At 37.4% G+C, this 17,536-nt stretch overlaps 1 long non-coding RNA gene across 2 annotated transcripts in view; it reads right to left on the bottom strand.

The window, feature by feature from the left end:
* Positions 1-17,536, bottom strand: part of LOC139944817 (uncharacterized) — a 141,956-nt gene that overhangs the window by 114,764 nt on the left and 9,656 nt on the right. The window contains exon 1 of one of the 2 annotated variants that reach the window (XR_011787024.1): positions 6,335-6,422. The exons of the other annotated variant lie outside the window; for it this stretch is intronic. This is a non-coding gene — a long non-coding RNA (uncharacterized lncRNA). Of the gene's footprint in view, positions 1-6,334; positions 6,423-17,536 lie in introns of those variants that run through there. 2 annotated transcript variants of the gene reach the window in all.

Here is a 17,536-nt window from a genome sequence, read left to right as displayed (position 1 = left end):
CTAAAAAAAAATTCAAAATCTCAAAAAAATAAAAATATCTGAGGAGATTTAGCCGGTGAAAAGAGGATATCCGGAGCAAGAGATTTGTAAAGGATTGATTTGAAAGGAATATTAGAGTGGTGGGTGGGCGATTCCTAATACAGAGACTCGAACAAAAGCATCTTACTGTAGTTACTGGAAATAAATGGACAAGAACCCATCGGCCCTGCCTCCAAGCAGTCATCTTAAAACCTTCCCAGGCAATTCCGTTCCCCCTCCACCCCTTTTTGTTGTCTCTCTCAGTCGGCCTTACCCTTAGCCTGTCCATCGCTCGGGCGGCAGTTCAGAAAAGAAAAAAGGGGGTACTTTAAGTGGTTTTTAATGGCCTAAATCGAGAGGCGAATTTAACGCAACGAATTTAAACGTGGCGCTATCACGGTAGGTGATACACGACGGGGGAAAAACTGCGATCGCTAACAACTTCTCTCGTCCGGGGTGTAGCGAAGCGTACATACCGCAGTCGTGGTCGATCCCCGCCTGGCCATTTACCAACTCATTTGCTCTTTGTAATGACAATTAAACATCTCCTCGCTGTTCACTCTATCCCAACCCCCTGACAGTCCTGCCTTTTTCCCCAATCCATGTCTACCATCACCTCCCATAATTTCTGCATCTAGTGAAACACCACATTGTCAGGCATTGTGTTCAGCTACACGCTAGATTTACCCCGCAAGTGTCCACGAGTACATTCCGTACTAATTCAACAAGGCCCAGTCAAAACTCAAGTCTGCAGGTCCAATTTTTGAAGCACGACAGAAAAATTAATTTTCAATAACACCTTCGTTGCTTTTCAATTTGCTGATATTATTATCATACTTGATTTCCCACTGCCAGCGTGCAAACTATAGACACAAAAATTACAGGGAAAGAAAATCACAAACAAGGAAGGAATTGCAGAAAGGGTAACTTTTTAATCGAATTATAATTTGTTAGTTTCTCGTCTTGAAAATCTACACTTTTAAAGAGTAACACGCATATTAATATCGAACAAAGCCCATTCTTTTAGAAATGTGTAAAATATTAAATTACAGTTTGGGTATTCTTCTTTTCTGCATATTAATGAAATATATAACTGCCAACTCAGTGTGTTACACAAAATAATAATTATCAAAGATGCAGAAGATTTATCAGGAAAACTTCGAAAATACAAAGCAATGATGATAAAGTATACTGGTAGTGGTGTATATTTTCAAGATATTAACTCTGGGATAAAGAAAAGCAAAATATAGTTTCCTTCTAAAAGTCAACGCAGGGAGATATCTAGAATTGAATTCAACATAATACGGCAAGTTTCCATAATCAGGGAGATTTTCTTTTTTTGCATCAAAACAAAGAATAATTGGTTGAATTTCAGGGAACTTCCTCCAGAATCAAGGAGATGCGATAGCTGTCTTCAGTAGCCTACTGTAATTGATATGATTAAACAAAACTTCAATACATTTATGGTATGAGGTTCTCTTCACATGGTCTTGTCTCTTGGAAAATGTCAGACTAGCGAAGATGTGAGACATTATAAAGTCATCCCTAGTTAATAATTATTTCCTCAATAACAATTATCTGTTATATATTTACAAAATGATTTTGTTGTCTTACTAAAAACAAGTCCCAAAAACCTACTATTCCATGTTTTATTGAAAAGTAAAAAACTATGTATTTTTTAACAACCCCCGAAGTGCTATATTTCAATCCATCGCTTGACGGTTCAGATATTTCCTTACACCCAGCCACCCTTACACAAACATAAAAAAACCAAAAGCACGCCAGAGGTAAATAATCCAAAGTGAGAATTATATATCTACCTTCTCAGGCCATTAAAATTATCCCCTCCAAACATTCGCAGCATTTTCTTTTGACAATAGCTTGGTCGTTCTGACTTGGCCTTGGTTGGTAGCTTAATCACATTTTGCAATTTACTTCACAAGTAGGGCTGTGAGCCCCGACTGTTTACGTAGCCAGTCAGGCGAACCTGAACCATTGTTCTCGAAATGTCCCTCACTTGAAACCCTTAAGTGAGCTTGTCTTTATATATTTTGTTGTGTATTTCCATTTTTGATTGATAGAACTAGCGGCTAGGAAAGACCTGAGGAGGTATATATACAAAGATGAGAACCCGGGTGGAAGAAATTATGAAAATACGATGACAATTTTATTACATCGCGAGAGAGAATCAAAATATATTTATTTCCTTGCTTTCTGATCGAATGAACTACAACATGAATTTTTTTTTTTTTTTTTTTACTGTGGGCGTTTGCTATCGCATCAAGAACTGGGCCTTCCCCAAGTTCAAAAATACAAAACTGGGCCTTCCCCAAGTTTAGAAATACTAAAATAAATATGAGGAAATATGAGAGGAAAACTAATAAAAAAAATAATGTTACTTATAAATTATAAGAGAGAAAATAAAAACTAGGTTTCACTGTGAGCGTTTGCCATAGCTTCCGGAACTGGACCTTTCTCAAATTTAAAACTAAACAAAAATCTCAATGGTAAAATATTTCTTATAAATATAATTAGCAAACACCTCTCTGTTTCATATATTAAATTTATGTGATGTTTCTCATGAGATATTAAAAGAAATAATACAATGGGAAAAAATAACGAGTATCAAAAGTAATTAAATAATTGGGAGTTCTAAATAATTACAAATTGGATCACTCACGGTGCTTAAATCGACAAGGTCTTCTTGAGGTTGTCAAGGACGATAGTTATGTTTTAATAATACACGGTAGCTTTGTCCTTCTAAACAGATTAGGCTTCTCGGAAGTTTAAAAAACAAATATGTCTTTATTTTTTCGGATAGTTTCAGAAATTCTCATCATTGTCCCCTTAAAAATGAATATGTTTTCAATGAAAAGAAGGAGTGTTGTATTTGGTAAAAATGTATCATCTTTTGTTGAAGATCTCACATCATAGTTATTTCAGGAGCCACCATCATCATTCCATTTTGTTTTCACTAAAAACACAGCTCAACCAATCATTGATAATTTCTTTAAAACTGTGTCGCTGTTTGTGGCTTTTTAAATTATTTTATGTATGTTACTTTATTGTTTTGTTTTAGCTATAGACAGATTTTGTGATCATGGCAATATTAGTGACAGAATAAACTTACAGAACCATTGAAAGTTAAAGTACAAAAATAATTTAAAAATCATGTTGCATCATGATGGGGGGCACATGTTATTGTTGGTGGAGAACTCATGAATAGTCCCTCTATTTAAATTTTCCTAATACATCAACAATTTGCCTATAACATTCATTTGAAAAAAAAAAACCAAAAGAATAAAGATAACAAATGGTCTTTCGATTGTTCTTATTCCCACATGTCCACTCTGAATGTTGACTGTATTTTACTTCTTTACTTACATAGACATTTCAGGTATTCCTCGCCATTTTTAGTCAACATTTGTCTGTTATTCCTGTCTATTCAGACAATAATTGAATAGTTGCCATGGCTGTTGTTCAACTTGTGTTTACGTTGCTGCCGCTAAAATAATGCCTCAATGCTGATGTTTTTAGCAAAAACAATACTACAAACCTCAGGTATACATTGACAAGGTAACGTCCGCCTGATGGATAACGGAGTGTGTTGTTTTAGCACTTTCCTCAACTTCAAATGCATTCACACTTTGTCCTCACTCCAACCACAACTCGACAATAGGTGGCGTTTATTATTTTATTTTTACAGACAAAACTTGTGTTTTTCTTCGCGGGCGAAAAGTTAAACAAATGTATTTGAAAACAAAAATACATGTATATATATATAAGTAACAGACATGTTAAGGCATTGTTAACCATTGTATCGAAAGTATCTCACACCATGTTCAATGTTCAATGTGCCACATTCCTGAAACCATCTTAAAGACACTGGACACTATTGGAGACATGTCTTCTCTCTTGCTGTATCTCAGCATATGCATAACATAACAAACCTGTGAAAATTTGAGCTCAATTAGTCGTCGAAGTTGCGAGATAATGATGACAGATTCGTGGAAAATAACTTCTTTCTCGAAAACTACGTTACTTCAGAAGGAGCCGTTTCTCACAATGTATTATACTATCAACCTCTCCCCATTACTCGTTACCAAGAAAGGTTTTATGCTCATAATTATTTTGAGAAATTACCAATAGTGTCCACTGCCTTTAAGTGTCCTATTTGAGGAATTTTATTCTGTAGTTGAAATAACGATTCCCAGATTCAAATTTTAGGAGACGGATATCGTTTTTGCATAACCACATAACTTTGAAGTTTCTCCAAATGCTTTATACTATACATCGAAAGCTGCTGTACTCTAAAGAGTGACTACCAAACGTTTACCTTCCCTTTAAAAAGAATTACACATATTTCTCGCCTAGACTTTCAGACGTGCTGATATTTTCTGACGGAGAGAGTTACGTGATATCCCCGAGACGCCAAAATGACATCGTCTGTCACTACTGTATCGATCCAGCACAATCAAAAGCCTAAGGGTATGAAAGAGTAAAAACCAATCGTGTGTAGACTCTCGCGCAGAATTAAAATTAAAGGTAAAGTGTGGTAATAAATCACTAACTGCCCTCTAAGGTAAAGTGCGGTCACAATCACAGGACTAACTACTGCCTCATAAATCACAGGACTCCTGCCTCCTAAAATACAGTCACAATCACATGACTACTGCCTGGTCACAATCACAAGAACAACTACTGCCTCGTAAAGGTAAAGTGTGGTAACAATCACAGGACTAATGCCTCACACAGTGTGGTCACAATCACATGACAACTGCTGCCCCTAGTGAGGTGACAATCACAGACTACTGCCTCCTAAAGGGGAAGTGAGTTCACAATCACAGGACTACTGCCTGGTCACAATTACAAGAACAACTACTGCCTCCTAAAGGTAAAGTGTGGTAACAATCACAGGACTAATGCCTCACACAGTGTGGTCACAATCACATGACAACTGCTGCCCCTAGTGAGGTGACAATCACAGGCTACTGCCTCCTAAAGGTGAAGTGAGTTCACAATCACAGGACTACTGCCTGGTCACAATTTACAAGAACAACTACTGCCTCCTAAAGGTAAAGGTAACAATCACAGGACTAATGCCTCACACAGTGTAGTCACAATCACATATACCGCCCCTAGTGAGGTGACAATCACAGGCTACTGCCTCCTAAAGAAAGTGAGGTCACAATCACAGAACTACTGACTCCTAGTTTGGTATAATCACAGGACTAACTACTGTCTTTAAAGAGGTATCTTGAAGTTATCATACGTCACGTACGGGAGCAATTTAGTGTGGTCTCTTTTGTGGATTTATCATTAACAGTGACGATTTGTGTTTACACAGAAAGGAACATGTCACTGTTGCCAACACAGTCTATAATTTAAATACGTTATGCGCAAAAAAAACAATTATATGAGTTATGTAATTATATTGTGTTGAAAAACAGGGTTTGACTCATGTCAAAAAAAATATTCAAGGGGCTAAGAAAGAGCTCTGGAAGTACACACAAGAAACGTTGTTGTGTATTATTAGGTTATACAATAATTCAAAAGTTTACTTAAACATATTAAGACGTTTAGTCTTATCGTAATACTATTCCCCGGTTATAAAATTGCTTTAGAAAAAAACAGTTATCCTGAAAGTTTATATTCTACAGCAACATTTCAAGTAATAAACCACAAGGAAAATTAACATTTTCATCAGATAAAAAAAAGAAATACATAATAAGATATGTATTAGGTTATGATAAATTATATCAAAACGCTTAAGATACTTGTTCGCATAATTTCTTTTTTAAATCTTAAATTCTTGTTATGATTTTATTTTGGGATACCCCCGACCGTCCCCTTCCCCCAAGTTATAAACCCGTCCCAGCATCACCCCTGGCTACCAAGACCACCACTCCGTATGCCAATAGTAATTACCCCGCCCCAAGCATATCAAACCTGTGTCGTATCTACGCTAATCCGATAACGCCTTGACTTCCCACTAGGGCGAGTCTGGTCCAAGACCACAAATTGACAGCCTACCTACCCTCAACCACCACACGTCGTCTACACGGCTTAAGATTGTTCCATTATTAATCGCAAATATTTGAGTCCCTGTCTTAAAGCCGTTCGTTGTGTGAGAGTTTTCTTGTCTTATCCTAACAGCAAACTTGAAACATTCTCCGCTGGATGTTCGGAATATTTCACACTGGATTATAAGACGAAAAGAAAAGCTGGATGGTGTCCTAAAACAAACGTGGTACAAATATGCAAATATAGAACTCCAAGAAAAAATGTGTTACTCCATCAAGATAAGACAGCTTACCTTATCCCACGCTAGAGGGGTTTCTGATGGCCTGAACATCCTCAAAGCGCAACAACCTCTTTTTCTCCAAAAGATGTCACCAAACCACACCAGTAATCCTTTAAGGCAAAGTTCAAAAACACCTTGATTAATATTCTCCCCCAACATGGTCTCTTAGAACCGAAGGCCTATTCCAGGTCGGACTACTTTTTTAAAACACTCCAAACGAAAATATCAAACTCCAAATATCCGCCATCTTTGATTCCCAAACTCTCATGTACAGCATAGCACCTTGACCGCTACTGGTGAAACAAAAATACGTGGTTTATATTTCCCATTTGGTGGTATTTACCGTTACTTTCTAAATCATAGCGTAGTGTTTAACATCCATCCTCTCTCTCTCAGACAACCCCGGACTGCCATGCCTACTACATAATACCAACTCTCTGGCTGGACTACAACCCCGTCCAAGCTGCCATCCACTTATAGTTTCAATCCTGTACAAAATGGCATTGTCTGTCTCACCAATGGATACAAAAAATATCAAAAGAGACTTCTTTTCAATTCTGAAAACAAAATCATCGCGAAACCCAAGGATACTGTGAGCCCTTTCTTTCTTTGACTGGCCCATTGTTGCGCGTATAGATTTTCACGTAGCGAACAATAGCTGCAAACATTGCATTGCCCTCAATTCTCTAGTCGATATGTCTATTTGATTTATTTCAATACATCCGCGCACGGCGAGCCGCCGTTACATTCGCATGCATTCAGAAAAGAAAGGCCACTTTTCAATTCAGCTAGCGAATTCCCTTCCATTTTACCCGCGCGCATACAAGAGCTCTCCTCACTTCCATATACAAAAAACTCTTCTTATTTCATCTAAAGAAAAATACGCGGTATTTTTTTTCCCTTTACTCTCTTCTTCTTTTCATGCAAGACCGAAGTGAATTTCACCTGTCGAGCTAGGTCCCAGAAAGGAACTAAAATACAAGCAACAAAAGCACCCGCTCGTTTTTTCCCTCGCTAACAAACAAGAAAATTTCATCAGCGACAACCACGCCACAATGCCGGACTACTCAAAAAACGCGGGGAAAAACATGTGGTAATTTCCCCCTGAAATTGTCGCCGAGCGCACCGCGTGGGAAATCAAGCACGGTATAGTTACTCCATGGAGATAGTCATGTACATGCGAACTCTGGGAGCAGTATCGAAATTACGTTTCCCCCTGTCTCTTTGCCTGCCTCCAGGGAGCATGTATTCAAAAGAGATTATCTTGGGAAATTTGACAGAGTGCTCTACTTTTTTCTCCCCACCCCGGGGCTAAACTCACGGCGATAGCGAAATAAACATGACGATAGTGACACTGGATCGTGACGCTTTGTAAAGAAACACCTGAATTTCCATAGAAAAGGGAACCGCTGCTGAGAATTTTTTTTACCCGGCAAAAAAAAAACGAAACAAGTTGCTAACATATTCTTTTTTGTTAAGTGATGTCTGCTACACGTACTTGTTTTTAATAACGTATCCAATTGGTTATACAGTACAATGTACGCATCTATTAAAGTAATTCATATGCATTTTATGGGATTTGTTTACAGCAACAAAATGCGAAACAAGTTTATAAAAAAAATTTTTTTTAAGCGATGTCTTCTTTTTGTTTTTAACTACGAATTGACGTATCCGATTTGTTGCGGTACAATTTATGTTAAATCGTTAGACATACACAATAGTTACAAGTTGTACAGGGGCTGTCAAGGTTAAAACAAAAGTATAAATACTGGCATCAAAAGATTTGTAAAACTTAAGCATCTATTCAGTAATTCATATATATTTTAAAGGATATGTTTACATAAGCAGAACCCACAGGGGTATTGTTTTAAACCGATCGATTGAACTCGATTTTGTTCACACAAGTTGAAGGTGAGAGTAGCCTGTCCATGAAAAAGATTAAACAAAATAAATCCGCATTGATTATAGCATTACAATTGATGATAAGTATATGTTACTCAATAATGGGGAAAACAATTTCACCATAAATTATTTTTTATTTTCTATAAAACCTTAAACAAATGATGTTATTTTGTTTAATCTTTAATTTCATTATAAAGCTCTAATGTCAATTATAATTATTTAAGAGTGCCGTATAACTTCAGACCTGCCCGATTGATATCATAATTCCAAAACACATATATACCGTACGCACTCCCAACCTTACGGACCCGTGTCCAAGGGGCTTGACCCTTTCTGGGTCAGGCAAATCTGGAAACTGGTTTAAAAAAATGATATGATTTAAGCTCGGATTCTGCGTCAATTTGACTCATTTCTGAGTCATATACAGAGTCCTAGTAACACCGACCCATAAATGGGTCAGGCCCCAGGGGTCAATTTCACAAAGACAGTCCGTACTTAGGACTAGTCCCAGGACTATTGAGGGTATTAAACTCGAGATGAGACTAGTCTTAACTCTTTGTGAAATCCACACAGGGATCAGAGACCGGATCAACTCTGACCCGGGAGTGTACAATTTCTTTCAAGAACAAACGCGAAATATTGAAGTTTGTTTTACAATACATGTAAACCTATCAAGTGACTTGGCGGACAAAACTCAACTATAAAGATTGTAGCATACGCTATCAGTTTGTGAAAGATGCTGTGGTTAAATCTTACAATTGTCACATTGCTATCCAAGATTTGGAAACACCGCGTGGAAATCTCTTTTGGGTAGTGTTGGTTATGAAATGAACCGGTGGTTGATAACTCAACGTTTCGATCAGTATGCTCCGATCGTCTTCAGAAGAATGAACAGTGATCAAAACACTATACGAAAACGATGTAATTAAAAATGAAAGATACGAGAAGCTTCGTACATGGAAATCTGGTCTTTGTTGCGGTTTGAGAAGCAACCCACTCCGATAAAAAAATGATCTGTAAAAACAGCATGTTACGCGAATGGAGTGTATTTTTAATCTTGTAGTCATCACAACCTCCCCACGACTCGTTTTTCCTACCGTCCAATACGACGAGATGCCGGCGTTCGCGTCCTTCCTCTACCAAGGACAAGGGGCTCGGATATAATTAAGAATCCCAAAATAGCCTTCATATAAATCCATTTAGGGTACATCGTCTTATAATGACAGGATTAAATGTTTGTATCTATTGTTCATTGAGAATAATTTGACAACATGGATAGATTCCATCTGACATGTTCAATGGTTTAAAAAGATGGACAAAAATATGATTTGTGTGGATTAGAGTCAAAGAATTGACAGATAATCTTGTTTAGTTTTAATCTTTCCGCGTCTTGTCGAAAAAAAGTAATATTACACAAATTATTTCATAAAATGTCTTGTAAATGATTTTGATGTCGTTGATTGGAATTTCCAAATTTAGTAATTGATACTTTCATGGTCACGTAGCATTCAGCTGATTTGTTATATAATTATATTAATTTTCTTCAGTGGCGATATCATGACAGCTGCAACTGAATAGAACTTGAAATTTATATATTATTGCATTTTGAAGAACATGGATATATCTGAACTATCAAATAAAATCAAGACATAATGACTGACAAGTGGATATGTAATTATAACCAACAACAGAGAGGGCTTTATTAAATACATGTATTAGCAAGAGCATTGAGTTGTACAGTATTAAAATTGCATTTGGGAGAAAGTACCAGAACTAGCAAATAAAGTTGAGAAATATAAAACTGACAAGTGGATATTTAATTGCAACCAACAACAGAAGAGAGCTTGATTAAATACAAGAGCATTGAATTGTGCAGTATTGATTAAGAAAACGAAATTTGAACGATAACTATAAGTAATAGTAAACTTATCGGTACAGCCATGTAATAATTCTCTTTTGTGGGAGTTGGCTCTGAAAAGACTTGTAGTCTCAACGGTTCGAACAGTAAACTCTGCTCGTCTTTTCAGGAGGAAAAACTATGAGCGAGTTTGAATCTAAAAACAGAATACCTTTTAAAAAACGAATTTATATCACCGAATAGGAATGCATGTTCAAGAAAAACAGTCCTTTGTAACCCAGTTCTTGTTTTAATTTAGCATATCAAAATAAAATCGATAAGCATTGACAATTTCCCTGAAGAAACCTAATTGGTTATATTTATTGATTTGTCTTAGTAGACCACTTGGTAGGCAATAACCGATGTGATATTCAACCGATTGCTGAGGACCCTTCAGGGTAGGGCGACGCATGCGTGTTGTTGCTGGCCAACGCAGTTCTCGGTAACATGGTATTTCTTTGTATTATTTTCAAGTGGATAAACCTTGTAAATGCTGTAAATTTTTCCACAGAACTCGGGAAAAAACTGAGTTAGGTTTCAGTGTATAAAACTACATAATATTCGTTATCTCTGATTTAAATTTAACATGTGGATTAACCTTGTCAATAATACATTATGCAAATAGTAAACAACCGGTTTTTTCAGAACCAACACAAAAGTACTCAAAAGAGATTTATGAACATATTATTGTCACCGCAAACCTCACTTGAAACACTAACATTAAAATACAAGGCACCTGGCAGTCAAGAGATGTATAACCGAATCTCAGCATTTGTTGGTCTTCTTATACTCATTGAAGGCTACAGGATTAAAACGATATTCAAATACTTGTTTTGAAAACAAATCTGAACAGCGGTTTGGCGAATCAAGATACGAAAGCAAGTGTTCGGGTAGTTAACACACCGTAACATTTTAGTTCAAAATGGACGAAATTAAAACTCGTGTTCTATTCCTAACACTGTAGTGTTTGTAAAGTCAGTAACTCGGCGCTGTGTTTCACACTGGTCGGCCTTATCACACTACAAGAATTCCATACGATAACCGCGTGCATTAAGCAGTTGTGTACTCTACCGAGTGTAACAGACCGACCCTCCCTCCCCCCTAACCCCCGCCCCCACCCCCTCTAATGGATCACGTGCTAACCATTTTTAAAAAGCTTAGGCAAGAAATCTCAAGTAAAATTTAAAGTGAAGGAGGCGGTAAAGTAGTCATTAACAAACAAAGAAAACAATATAATATAGGTCTTCTAACGGCTAGCAGTAACTCACGCGTAAACCGGGTCAGGATCGCTTAATATAATAGCATGTCTGGACTATCTACCCCCCCCCCCCCTCTCCTTCACAACCTCCTTCAAGATAAACCCTTGACGTCAATGCTACATTTTAGTGTCTGTTTTATTTTTTCATTTTTTATAATGCAATATTTCTAGATAATGGATTGAAAATGTTTCAACCAAAAACAAAGTGAAAAATTATTTCCTCTTCGCCGACGTTCGTCTGCGTATAATTAATTTAGAACCATTTGGGGTTGATATTATTTTGCTTTTAGTTAATGGCAATAAACGGGAAGAAACGGGAGTCATTTTTGGTCTTAAATTGCTAAGTAAGTGGACAATATTGTTCCTGTAGACTAACAAGAAATAATGGAACTGGAAGATGGCGAGAAGAACCTAAAAAAATACTATTTATTACATTATCTAGACTCGAAAGTGTTATTAAGAAAAGTGTATACAACTTAGTGTTTTGAATAAAAACAAGGAATGAAGGTATTGTCTAACTCGGAAAGCTTCGAGATATTAAGGGTTTTGTTTTTACTAATCGAGGAAGAAATTTTGAAACCGTTAGTCTACCTGTTTTATTCTAAATAGTTGGCAAATGCATCTTTGTATATTATTTTTGCCTTCTGTATTTGAGAGTTGTCGTTGTTGTTGTTGTTGTTGTTGTTCCTGCTGTTCTTGTTGATGTTTGCTGTTGACTCATATTTATGAGAAATCTATATTTTTTAAGCGCAAACAAATCATATACATCAATAGTTGACAGCTTCAATGCATTTTCGCTTTTTTTGAAAATGCTGTCCTTCAACTGAAGTTTCATAACGGATGTGTAATGTTATTTTATTATTATTATCACTTTTTTAAGGTTTGAAAAAATTAACGTTTCAAAATATTGCAATGGTACCATCTTCAACACAGGATTAAATAAAAGCATCAAGAAAAACGTTACAACTTAATTAGTCATCTTATCATCTACAATGTCGTTATATTTTTAATATTCCATAAATTGTATAAGTGACAGTTTATGTCCTAGTTAATTGTACAAGCAAATATCTTTAATTGATATTGCAAACTCCATTTCGTACTAAAATACCATTCGTATTTTAGGTGATACAAAAATCACCAATACGCGAAACTTTGCTAATCTTTGCATCTTCGTTAAAATAACATTAAATTGCCTAACATTGTCTTATGAATCGTATGAAAAGAGAATGTCTTTCAAATAATTTATTTGGGTAATTTCAACATGAAATCATCAACAGCACTCCATCCAAAGACATGATTCTTCATCTTTCTTGTACACTTATTTAACATCGAACTGAATCAGTCCAATCGTAAAGGATTACAAATCACAAAATGGCTACAAACAACTAGAGACTGAGCAGCCTAGGGATACGGCTGAATTCAACTTGGCCCGCATGTAGAAAGATTTCCTAAGTCTTTGGGCTTCCGATCACCAAAACCAATCCAATCAAATGCCAGAGTGGTATCTCCGGGGATAGCACACGCCCTGAGCGGACTAAAAACATACTTGGGTTCTACTGGCCCGTTCCTTATTCCCCACGAGACGACAATCCAATCTTATTACATGTGTACCATCTCTGCTTCAGGGAAAGAAGAAAAAAGTTTCAGTGAGTTCATAGAGGGAAAGGGGGAATCCCCGTGGGACCGTGCGCCACCACCGTGACCTCCAGCGAGGGTCCGCCAGCATACGGCGCTCCAATCCCCGGTGCTTGTCGACCATTGCGTCCCTATGCTCCGGTCTGTCTCAATCGCTCTAAGTGGAAATAAAGTGTTGAATAATTCGTGAAGACGAGGAGGGGAAAGCTTATTTCAGCGGAGTATGTTATAAAAGACCCCCCAGCGACAGCGCGGGAGAAGGCCAGTGGTGCATACACATGATTAAATTGCCGTCGTCTCCAGAGATGACCGAGCAAATAACAGTAACTACAGTTGCCATTTTTGTGACGGTTGCGATGCTGACGGCTGTTTCATCTACATACTTATCTTCCCTAGTTGATACGAGCTCGTTTCTTTGGTAAACTGAATAAAACAATAAAATTCATAAAAATAAGTTGCAGAAGACAAAATGGCGTCAATGAAAATCAGCTCTTAAGAGAGCAGGAGAGAACAATACAAAAACATACCACTGTGCCCCCCCCCCCCCCTTCTCACCCACACACCCTGAAATTTGTCTTGAACTTATGACGTCATTATAAGACAGAGCCGAAACATAACGTTTTCAGACTGCAATCTGAAACTGAACCCGAATCTCCAAAATCAAAACGAGGATAACAGTCAGCGTCCTAAAATGAACGAAACGGTGACAAAGTGGTTCATCTCGTGTAACTCCCGTCAACTCCCGTCAACTAATTAGCCGTAAGAGCAGTTTTGCCTACACGTCAAGCTAACAATTATTAAGCCTGATATCCCGTCAACGTACCATTCAAAATTATTTTGTCAGCAGCAACTAAAACATGATTACAAAATGTAGCAACGTATACTGCTATGGATATGACGCCTTTCGTATACGTCTAAGGATGAACATGAATATTTGAGGAGAAAAAGATAAAAAGGAAAGTAGAGCATGAGAGTGGAACTGCGAGAGAGCAGACTTGTCCGGTCAGCGGCCTACAACACGCCGTCAGAACGGCCTGAGGGCCCCCGTAGCTACATCGCTTGATTAACCGGTGTAACATCACCCCACCGTGATTCGATACGTGTTGTCTTTAATCCCACACTTCCATCTTATATTTATCTGTTTCCTTTCCTCCGAGTAGCTACTACAACTTGAATTTTGGTTTGCGAGACATCATCCATCCCCCCGTTGGTAACTTGTGCTGTATCTTACTCGCTCTTCTGGGAAATAAAAAAAAAAAAAAACAGGAGAGTGTGGATGGGGTGTAGGCGCTGACGGTCTACATGGACAGGGGAAATATTACTGTCTCCACCATACAGCCTTCAATTTTCTTAATGCGTCGCTTATTAAATAAGGCGGTGTGGGTTTTAGTACTGTTGCAGGACAGCCCTGGTTTCCTTTTTCTCTCTCCCCCACTAGCGACAATGTCACTTCTACTAATGAGTGCACGATGTGGAACAGTATGGGGCAATCTTTTGTGTCTGTGCTTTGAATTAATGCAAAAGAGAACTGTAGATGTAGGCATTATCCAAGAGTAACGACCATATGTACAGAAAGTGACATTGACAATAATGAGTAATTAAGCAATTTAATTTTAGCTGCGGCATCCATTGGTGTTCAGTCTAGTGTTAAGATAACGGGAAACTTGTCAGCTTATAATTGTTGGAGTGGGCTGCCGTAGACAAGGAATCTTTATATATAAAAATGGCAACTCGGTTAACACGACATCTTGCGTTCACATCAAGAAAACCTCGAAGACATTTTGACGCATGCGTTTCATTATTATTCGGTAGCACCAGTAAGATTTGTTTAATAATGGAATGCATTAGATGTGACATCAAAATGGATTTTTTTACGGGAGTTGTATTAAAAAAACCTAAAAAAACAATGTATTAAATGGGTTCAATGGATTTGAGGCATTGCATGGTGAGGTATCAATATTTATTGGGTTTGGGATAACATCATATGTGTATCTACTTGCCAGGTAGATTTTGTTCTGTAGAGAACTGTCTTGTTTTAAATATTCTACTTATCACGAACCCATTTGAAATGGACAAACCTACGGAGGTAGCGACGTTAAAGGTATACTCGTTTTTATTCGATGGGGAACTGCTGTGCATGTTTTGTAAGCACTTCACATTAATGTTTTTTTTCACAAATTCTGCTATGAAGTAAAACATGCTTGATATTTGGTTCTTGGATAAAGGGTAATGACAATTCATTTGGGTACAAGGGCTGACCTCTGACCTCTGCTTAAAGACAAAGGACACATTGGTAATTACTCAAAATAATTATTATTATTAGCATAAAACCTTACTTAGTAACGAGTAATGGGGAGCTGTTGATAGTATAAAACACTGTGAGAAACGGCTCCCTCTGAAGTGACGTAGTTTTCGACAAAGAAGTGTCTCCACGAATTTGATTTCGAGACCTCAAAATTAGATTTTGAGGTCTCGAAATCGAGCATCTGAAAGCACATCTTCGTGTGACAATGGTGTTTTTTCTTTCGTTATTTTCTCGCAACTTCAACGACCGATTGAGCTAAAATTTTCACAGGTTTGTTATTTTATGCATATGTTGAGATACACTAAGTGAAAAGACTGGTCTTTGACAATTACCAATAATGTCAATAATGTGCAGTCTTTAAATATACCTTTCTGGCTATTTAATTACAATTTGTTTTTCCATGGACATAACAATAGGAAACCAGACTAAAGTAGGAATTGTAATTATGCCTACGAAGAACAAGTTGCACATAATGTCATAATTGCTTTAAAAAACTTTCAAGTAAAGGGATTTGCTTCTGACTTAAACATCCCTCTAACCAGGGAATTGTTCCTTAGGCGCTTTGACACTCAGTTTTTTAGCAGAGACTTTTCAAATTTCAAACATTTCGCAGAAAAGGTGCTGTGCAAAACGTAAAATATAAATAAAATAATATTTTATGAATATTTTATAAACTATGTAGACATTTTGACAGTCAGTAATTGCCTTAAAATTATCTAATTAATTTTTCAAGGTAGCTCAGACAACATGGTCAAAACCAAGTAAGCCGCGAAATAATTTATGAGACGAGTCTAGATAATAAAAAGTTTCCCATTGTTTGTTAAACAATGCAGCCACGCCTCGTTAACCAAACGGATATTAAATTACCAGATTGTTTTCCCGTGGCTGATATGAATTTCATTGTTGTTTGGAAAATGAAGCTCTCTGCGTGACTGCGTGCCATTAACAGCCCCCCCCCCCCCCCCAAAAAAAAAAAAAACAAAAAAAAATACAGGTTGGTGACAAGTTAACAATGGTGATATTCTGACTATATATTACAAGCTTGGCGCTAAAACATTGTTTACTAATTAAAAAAGAAAAGTACACGTAACACTATGAACCCGTAGTCTTGTTTTCAAGGTACTTATAGCTCGAACAAATAGAACTGCCCGTGTTGCAATTACTGCTCACTTAAAAATGGCTGACGTAAGCCTATATAGGTTCTATTGTTTACGTAGTTCACTGAAAATGCGCATTGCCGAGAACAATGGATTTACCTGATAAGTCTGCTGCCACCTAGCGTCCCAAACGTCCCTCATTATGACCCTTTTCGAAACCACTGCTCGATTTGGTCTCAGGCTCAGTTATTTAAAACACGTGAGCTTTCCTGACGGATCTGCAATCGGGCGAACAGAGCCCAAGACGCTACCAAGTACATATTTCGTAAAAAGGCCCATGTTTTAACTGGTAAACATGGACACTAAAACTAAGTGACTGCATCAAATAACACATGGCTTTAGTTGGCACCCTGTACATGTCTTTTGTTAAATTTTTGACATTAAAGTATGCCAAAGTATGCACAGAGTCTCGCTGCGCGCTTAGTCTCTTACAGTATACAACTGTTACAAAACCACAGTTCTATACTAGATTCATTTTCTCCATAAAACATAAATGGAAGAGAGAAGGATAAAAACCCGTTTCCATTACATCTCCCACGGGATTTAAATCCCATGTGACGAACGTGTTTTATTTATTATTCATTCTTACACAGCACTGTATGGACAAATGGAGTGCTACAGTTCACGTAAATACATACTAAAAGGATTTGAGGCGCTCAAAATGTAGTTAATATTCTTGCGAGGAGTGGAGAAGAAGATGACAAAAAATGAGAGTGTAAAGAGTTCTCTTTTCAGATGAAGCTGTGTTGCTTAGCTCCAGAGGGACGACCTAGTATGATAAAAGAACGATTGCTAGACGCTTCATCGGTAAAACTCAAAGGAATAAAAACTGACTGAAAATGGATAAGTGCTATATGGAAAGGACTCTGAGGTCCACTTACAAATGAAAACAATTGTAAGATTGTTTAAAGGGGGGCAAGCGGCATCGGTTCTTCCTTTACAAACGAGAACCTTTCAAATCACAAAATTGAAATCCAAGTTGTGGGTCTGCCTGACCGGAACCAAACGGACCATAACACTGACCATGACCCTACGTCAGTTCTGTTACAAAATGATAGTC

This window comes from Asterias amurensis, chromosome 12 (genome assembly GCF_032118995.1).
Source record: "Asterias amurensis chromosome 12, ASM3211899v1".
In the NCBI taxonomy this organism is placed as follows: domain Eukaryota; kingdom Metazoa; phylum Echinodermata; class Asteroidea; order Forcipulatida; family Asteriidae; genus Asterias; species Asterias amurensis.
The sequence above is the reverse complement of the archived record's forward strand: the minus strand, read 5'-3'. Positions and strand labels throughout refer to the sequence as shown.